Source organism: Amblyraja radiata, chromosome 1 (genome assembly GCF_010909765.2).
Source record: "Amblyraja radiata isolate CabotCenter1 chromosome 1, sAmbRad1.1.pri, whole genome shotgun sequence".
Classification (NCBI taxonomy): domain Eukaryota; kingdom Metazoa; phylum Chordata; class Chondrichthyes; order Rajiformes; family Rajidae; genus Amblyraja; species Amblyraja radiata.
The window spans coordinates 34,595,239-34,602,809 of NC_045956.1; positions in this window are offsets into that span (position 1 = coordinate 34,595,239).

Consider the following 7,571-nt stretch of genomic DNA (forward strand, 5'->3'; position numbering starts at 1 on the left):
TGCTTTTGGCTCGCTGTGCTGCGATTTCCGAGAGAACGCCGCCACCTACGGCCGTCATTTTTGGCCACCTCGCTCTGAGCCCCCCTCCGCCTTCCGGGACCGGAGGATTTTCCCATCGATGAAATGTCAGAGAGATATTAATGTTTTTTAATAATTTGCCATTCTCTCTGCTGGAGGGAGGGGGAGGGACTATAAAACCAGGAAGTGGTGTGCCTCACTCTGCAAGATGGAGGAAGCGGTCACATCTCTCTGAGCTCTGAATAACACTGAACACATGTCTACTCAACTGTGAGTGCCCTTAATGTGGTTTGAAAATGAAAATATGGTTGGTTTGAAGTAAAAATGCACTGCTAATGAAGTAAAAATGCACTGCTAATGAAGTAAAAATGCACTGCTAATGAAGTAAAAATGCACTGCCAACGAAGTAAAAATGCACTGCCAACGAAGTAAAAATGCACTGCCAACGAAGTAAAAATGCACTGCTAACGAAGTAAAAATGCACTGCTAATGAAGTAAAAATGCACTGCTAATGGTTGTTAAGTGTTTAAAAAATGTTGAGAATCTCTCTCCTGTCAATCACACCATGAAGGCCACACCTTTTCTGGTGGAAGGGGGAGGGATTATAAAACCCGGAAGTGTGGGTGTGGCTCAGTCTCTCTATGATGGGGGAGGGAGAGGTCATAACTCTGAGCTATGAATCAACTGAACACACTGAATGTCTACTGAACTGTGTCGTGTTTTGTGTGGTTTTATGGTGGTTTCACCTGGCTTGAAATGGTATGAAACTGCATTTGAATATGGTGGCCTTGCACCCTGCATGAAATGGTATGAAACTGCATTTGAATGTGGTGCTGTTGCACCCTGCATGAAATTGTATGAAACTGCATTTGAATTTGGTGGCCTTGCACCCTGCTTGAAGTGGTGTGAAACGGCACTTGAATTTGGTAGTCTTGCACCCTGCTTGAAGTGGTATGAAACTGCACTTGAATTTTGTGGCCTTGCACCCTGCTCGAAGAGGTAAGAAACTGCACTTGAATTTGGTGGCCTTACACCCTGCTTGAAATGGTAGGAAAATAAATTTGAATTTGGTGGCCTTGCACTCTGCTTGAAATGGAATTTCAAGGAATAGCCGTGAGTGAACTGCCAGCCCACCAGCCGTGAGTGAGCTGCCAGCACATCGGGCTTGAGGGACTGAGCTGCCACCCCAAGAATCCACTGCTAATGAAGTAAAAATGCACTGCTAATGAAGTAAAAATGCACTGCAAATGGTTGTTTGGGTTGAAGTAAAAATGCACTGCTAATGGTTGTTTGGGTTTTAAAAATGTTGAGAATCTCTCCTGTCAATCACACCATGAAGGCCACAACTTTTCCGGTGGAAGGGGGAGGGATTATAAAACCCGGAAGTGTGGGTGTGGCTCAGTCTCTGTATGATGGGGGAGGGAGAGGTCACAACTGTCTGAACTGTGAATCAACTGAACACACTGAATGTCTACTGAACTGTGTTTGGTGATTTGTGCGGTTTTATGGTGGTTTCACCTTGCTTGAAATTGTATGAAACTGCATTTGAATATGGTGGCCTTGCACCTTGCATGAAATGGTATGAAACTGCATTTGAATTTGGTGGCCTTGCACCCTCCTTGAATGGTATGAAACTGCACTTGATTTTGGTGGCCTTGCACCCTCCTTGAATGGTATGAAACTGCACTTGAATTCGGTGGCCTTGCACTCTGCTTGAAATGGAATTTGAAGGAATAGCCGTGAGTCAACTGCCAGCCCACCAGTGCAAGAATCCATTTGGCCCACAATGTCCATACCAGCCCTCTACTGGAGACCAGTAGTCCCTGCAGCCCAAAACACCCATACCAACCCTCCAGAAAGCCCCCCCCCCCCCCCCCCCCACCACTGGCCACCAATATTGGAATTGGTGGAGAGGTGGAATATTGCGTTGGGGGACCAGCCCTCCCGTGTGAACATTTAGTCTAGTTTGTACTAAATGTATGCTGACTGATTGGAATTACAGGTAACAGCAATGTGTCCTGACACAATCCTTACCACAAAATCTGTGGAATGGGGTAAAAATGGACTCTTACAAAACCTATGTGAAAAAAATGCTATCTTCTCAACTCATGATGCAAATGGCATGGCTTCACATTACGGAGAATCCACAAAGGTCACGGGGAGAACGTGCAAACTCCGTACAGACCGCTCCTGTAGTCACGATTGAACCAGGTCTCTAGCGCAGTGAGGCAGCAACTCTACAGCTGTACCACTGTGCCGCCCCTATGTGCTACCGTGTATGGAGCTTGTACATACGGATGAGTTCATGGGAGTCCAGCAGGATGCATTTGACCCCTACTGTGGGACTGCAGGCAACTGGGAACTCAGCTTGTGTATCCACTTTGAACCTGAGAGCCGTTCGGGTTACAGTTCACAGGAACAGAATCCTGCGTAAACCTGGGAAGGACATGCAGAATCAGCGTGGTTGTAACTGAGAAACTAATAGGAAGGCCCTGGGGGTCATCTACAGGCATGGTGTGTGCGGTGAGGAATTAACAAGGGGATGGTGTTGCAGGTGCACACGGTGATGAAGAAGGCTTGTTTTGGTATGCTGGATCAGTCAGAATTGAATACACAGTATAGAACCCTCTGCTGGAGTAACTCAGTTAGGCAGCATCTCTGGAGGATGTGAATAGGCAATGTTTTGGGTCGGGACCCTTCAGACCTGACTAAAACGTTGGGAGGATCAGTTGCAGTTGTACAGAATGTTGGTGAGGCTGCACTTGGAGTATTGTGTTCAATCTTGGCCACCCTGCTGTAGGAAAGATGCCATTAAGCTGGAAAGAGTGCAGATAAAATTTAGGGGGATATTGCCTTGTAAAAGCAAGCATACCATACCTACTTGACCAGTCTACCTGTGCCATCACATTCCGGGAACTATGGACTTGTACTCTGTCTCTTCAATAACACACCCCAGGGTCCTGTCATTCACTGTGTATGTTCTGCCCAGGTGTAACTTCCCAAAATGCAGCAAATCCCACTGGTCTGAGTTGAATTCCACAAGCTATTCCCTTGCTCACTTTTGAGTTGGATCCTGTTGTAACCATAAACACTCTTCTTCACTGTCCACATACCACCAATGTTGGTGCCTAAAGTTATTTTGTAGAATAGATGAGGGATTACCAGTGGCCACGAGTGTTTGGATTTTCAGAAGTCCCACATGGGAGGTTGTTGAATGAAGTTGAAGACTGGAGTTGGAGACAATATCCCAGTGTGGATTGAGAACGGATGGAAAACAAATCTGTTTTAAAAGGTCAGTGTTTTTTCTTATCACATGAATTGAGTGATTTTTTTTTTTAATACAGTTCAGTAAAGTATTGCCATACCTAACTAAGCACAATCTCTGATGAGTACAAAGTGCATAGACATAGTCCATTGAGACCGCAGGCTAGAGTTGCCATGTTTTGGCACCATTTTCAGAGTCTAGTTCTATTTGCACGCTCGGTCTCCTGGAGCGGTGCACGGTCGAGGCGAGCCCCAGGCTGCTGCAGGGCCTCCATCCATCTCCTCGCCCGCCCAGGCCTTTGTGCCCTGGGGCTCCTCCCGCAGCCGACCTTGAGGGTGAGGAAGGCAAGATCCCAGCTCATTCTCCTACCGGTCCTTGGTCTTGTGACCACCATCGCCTACTTCCTCCATCCTTCTCTCCTGCACTCGGGTCGAGCAGGAGCAGCAGCTCCATCTACAGGCTGCGGTTCACTGGTCCTTCCTCCTGGCCATGTAGCCCACCGGTCCTTCTGACCCTCCTTAAAATGGGCCCCTGTTGAGTCGAAAGACTGACTAGTGGGGTCTGAAGGACTTGGAGGTTGGGGCCCCAAACTTTTCACAACCTATACTCAACAATTTGGCTGAGGGACCAGCTAACATTGCAAGGTTTGCTGATGAAAAGTGGGAGTGCAAGTAGGATGCAAAGACCCTTCATGAGCGCTTGGCCAAGTTGAGTGAGTTGACTACAATGTGATAGGTGGGGTACAGTGTAGAAAAGTGGGGGTGACCAACCGCAGAACAAAAATCAGAAATGCTGAGTTTTTAAAATAATTATGACAGTTTGGGAAACAATTGTCAAAGTGTTCCTATTCGACCAACTGTGGAAAGCTTAAAGGTATGTTTTTATGAGATTTTGAGTTCATGAATTATCTATACAGGTGGACAACCTTTTATCCGAAAGCCTTGGGACCAGACACTTTTCATAATTCGGAATTTTTCGGCCTTCGGAATGGAAGATTTTTAGCGTAGATTTTAACGGCTGGCTCATATCCGCAAGGTCGCGAGTTTGCGCCTCGATCCCGGCAGTTACTCGGTCGTGAGTTTGAGTCTTCAATGTAGTTTTTTCTTGCAGAATAAATGTTTGTATGAAATGCAGTGTAGGAGAGGTGTACTGACTGTGTGGGCAGAACTTTGGAAGTGATTGCCCACCAGTCTTAAAAGCCGCTGTGTCTCCCTGTCCCTGGGATAGCAGGGGGCGATCAAACAGCACAATACCTCCCTCCCCCTCCAACTCCAGAGGAACCCGCTCCCCGATGGGCCGCTACGGCGACAAGTGGCAGTTCGCCCACAGCCCGAGCTGCGCCACCCCAAGAACAAGACGTACCTTGCACACCATCAGCTTCTGCCCCTACTGCCCCTGCCTCTGGAGTTGGAGCGGGGCTGGGCTGGAGTTGCTGATCTGGGATCTCCGTGCTTGCAGTGGGCCTGGGGGTCGGTGTCCCGATGAGGGGGCGCAGCTCGGGCTGTGGGCGAACTGCCACTTGTCGCCGTAGCGGGTCATCGGGGAGCGGCTTCTGGTGGTCCTGACGTCTCCGGCCAGTTTGCAGTTTTCCTCTGGAGTTGGAACGGGGCTGGGCTGCTGCTGGCTGTGGGTCTCTGGGATCTCCGTGCTTGCAGTGGGCCTGGGGGTCGGTGTCCCGTTGGTCCTGATGTCTCCGGTGACTGGCACTGACCTGCTGGCATTGCCGACGTGAAGACAGTGCAAAGCCCCCGCGCCGGTGCAATGGGCGGGGAGCTGGTGAGGGGAGGGAAGCAGAGGAGTGTAGGTGGGGTGAAACTGAAGGGAGCGACAATCTGCTGCTGCCTGCCCGCAGAGTTAAAAAGTTCCCACGCAAGACTCACGATACACTGTGTATCGTGAGTCTACCGTGGGAACTTTTTAACTCAGCGGGCAGGCAGCAGCAGATTGTCAATTATTAACCCTCCCGCGCAATATACCCTCACCTTCTCTTTTATGAATGGGGATTTAGTTCCCCTTTCTTCGAGGACCGACCGGAGGTTCCGCTGTCACCTCTGCGGGCCGCCCTCGGTGAACGTCTTCAAGGACCTTTCTTCAAGGACCGAAAAAATGTCCGCTGTTTGGAGCTTTTTGTTATTTGGATCTTCGGATAAAAGGTTGTGCACCTGTATTACTAAAAGTCTGTTCTTGACCGGTTTTGGCTTTCTGTGCTGCAATTTCCGAGAGTACGCCGCCACCTACGGCCGTCATTTTTGGCCACCTCGCTCAGAGCCTCCCTCCGCCGCTTGTGTGCTGAGGATTTTTCCCGTCGATGAAAATTGACAGAGATATTAATGTTTTTACAAAATTCCCCATTCTCTCTACTGCCCCTGCACAAGAGAGGGGGAGGGACTATAAAACCAGGAAGTGGTGTGCCTCAATCAGTCTCTGCAAGTGGTGTGCCTCAATCAGTCTCTGCAAGTGGTGTGCCTCAATCAGAGCTCTGGATCACACTGACAAATGTCTACAGCACTGTGAGTACCCTTAATTTGGTTTGAAAATGAATATATGGTTAGAGGTAAAAAAGCACTGCCTGCAAATGGTTGTTTGGGTTTGGGGTGAAGTAAAAAGGCACTCTCTCCCCACCCCCCCCCCCTCCCTCTCCTCTCCCCCCCTCTCCTCCTCTCCCCCCCTCTCCTCCTCTCCCCCCCTCTCCTCCTCTCCCCCCTCTCCTCCTCTCCCCCCTCTCCTCCTCTCCCCCCCTCTCCTCCTCTCCCCCCCTCTCCTCCTCTCCCCTCTCCTCCACTCCCCTCTCCTCCCCACCCCCCTCCTCTCCCCCTCTCCTCCTCTCCCCCACTCCTCCTCTCCCCCCTCTCCTCCTCTCCCCCCTCTCCTCCTCTCCCCCCCTCTCCTCCTCTCCCCCCCTCTCCTCCTCTCCCCCCTCTCCTCCTCTCCCCCCCTCTCCTCCTCCCCCCCTCCTCTCCCCCCCTCCTCCTCTCCCCCCCTCTCCTCCTCTCCCCCCCCTCCTCTCCCCCCCTCCTCTCCCCCCCTCCTCTCCCCCCCCTCCTCTCCCCCTCTCTCCCCCCCTCCTCTCCCCCTCCTCTCCCCCCCTCCTCTCCCCCCCTCCTCTCCCCCCCTCCTCTCCCCCCCCCCTCCTCTCCCCCCCCCTCCTCTCCCCCCCCTCCTCTCCCCCCCCCTCCTCTCACCCCCCCCTCCTCTCCCCCCCTCCCCCCTCCTCCTCTCCCCCCCCCTCCTCTCCCCCCCTCTCTCCCCCCTCCTCCTCTCCCCCCCTCCTCTCCCCCCCCTCCTCGCTCCCCCCCCTCCTCTCCCCCCCGCCTCCGCTACCCCCCTCCCTCCCCCCTCCTCCCACCCCCCTCCTCCTCCCCCCCTCCTCTCCCCCCCTCCCTCCTCCCCCCCTCCTCTCCCCCCCTCCTCTCCCCCCCTCCTCTCCCCCCCTCCTCTCCCCCCCTCCTCTCCCCCCCCCTCCTCCCCCCTCCTCTCCCCCCCCTCCTCTCCCCCACCTCCTCTCCCCCCCTCCTCTCCCCCCCTCCTCTCCCCCCCTCCTCTCCCCCCCCTCCTCTCCCCCACCCTCCTCTCCCCCCCCCTCCTCTCCCCCCCCTCTCCCCCCTCGCCTCCTCCCCCCTCCTCCCTCTTCCCCCCCCCTCTCCTCTCACCCCCCCGCTCCTCTCCCCTCCCTCTCTCTCTCTCTCTCTCTCCCCCCTCCTCCCCTCCATTAGCGTGAGTGCGGGGGGGGGGGGTAGTTAGTGTGTGACGCTGCATGTGACTCTCCCCCCCCCCTCTCTCCTCCCCCCCCCCTCACCTCCCCCCCCCTCTCCCCCCCCTCCCCTCTCCCCCCCCTCTCCTCCCCCCCCCCCCCTCTCCCCCCCCCCTCTCTCCCCCCCTCTCCCTCTCTCTCTCTCTCTCCCCTCCTCCCCTCCATTAGCGTGAGTGCGGGGGGGGGGGGGGGGGGTAGTTAGTGTGTGACGCTGCATGCGCCTCCCCCCCCCCCCCCCCACAACTGCACGTTGGGGGAACAGACCCAACGGGTCTGCACTTGGTCTAGTATCTTACTATAATTATAAAAAGCCTTGGTGACATCACACCTGAAAGATATATATTTATTTTGTCCTTACCAATGCATGCACTTGACAAAGTCCAATGAATGACCAGCATGGTTGCTAGGATGGTGTGTTTATCTTTTGATGAGAGATAGTGTGCCAGGCCTCTCTGGAGTGGAAGGAATGTGAGGTAGCCCACAGTCAATACATAATTCTTGGAGGGACACAAAGTGCTGGAACGATTCAGATGGTCA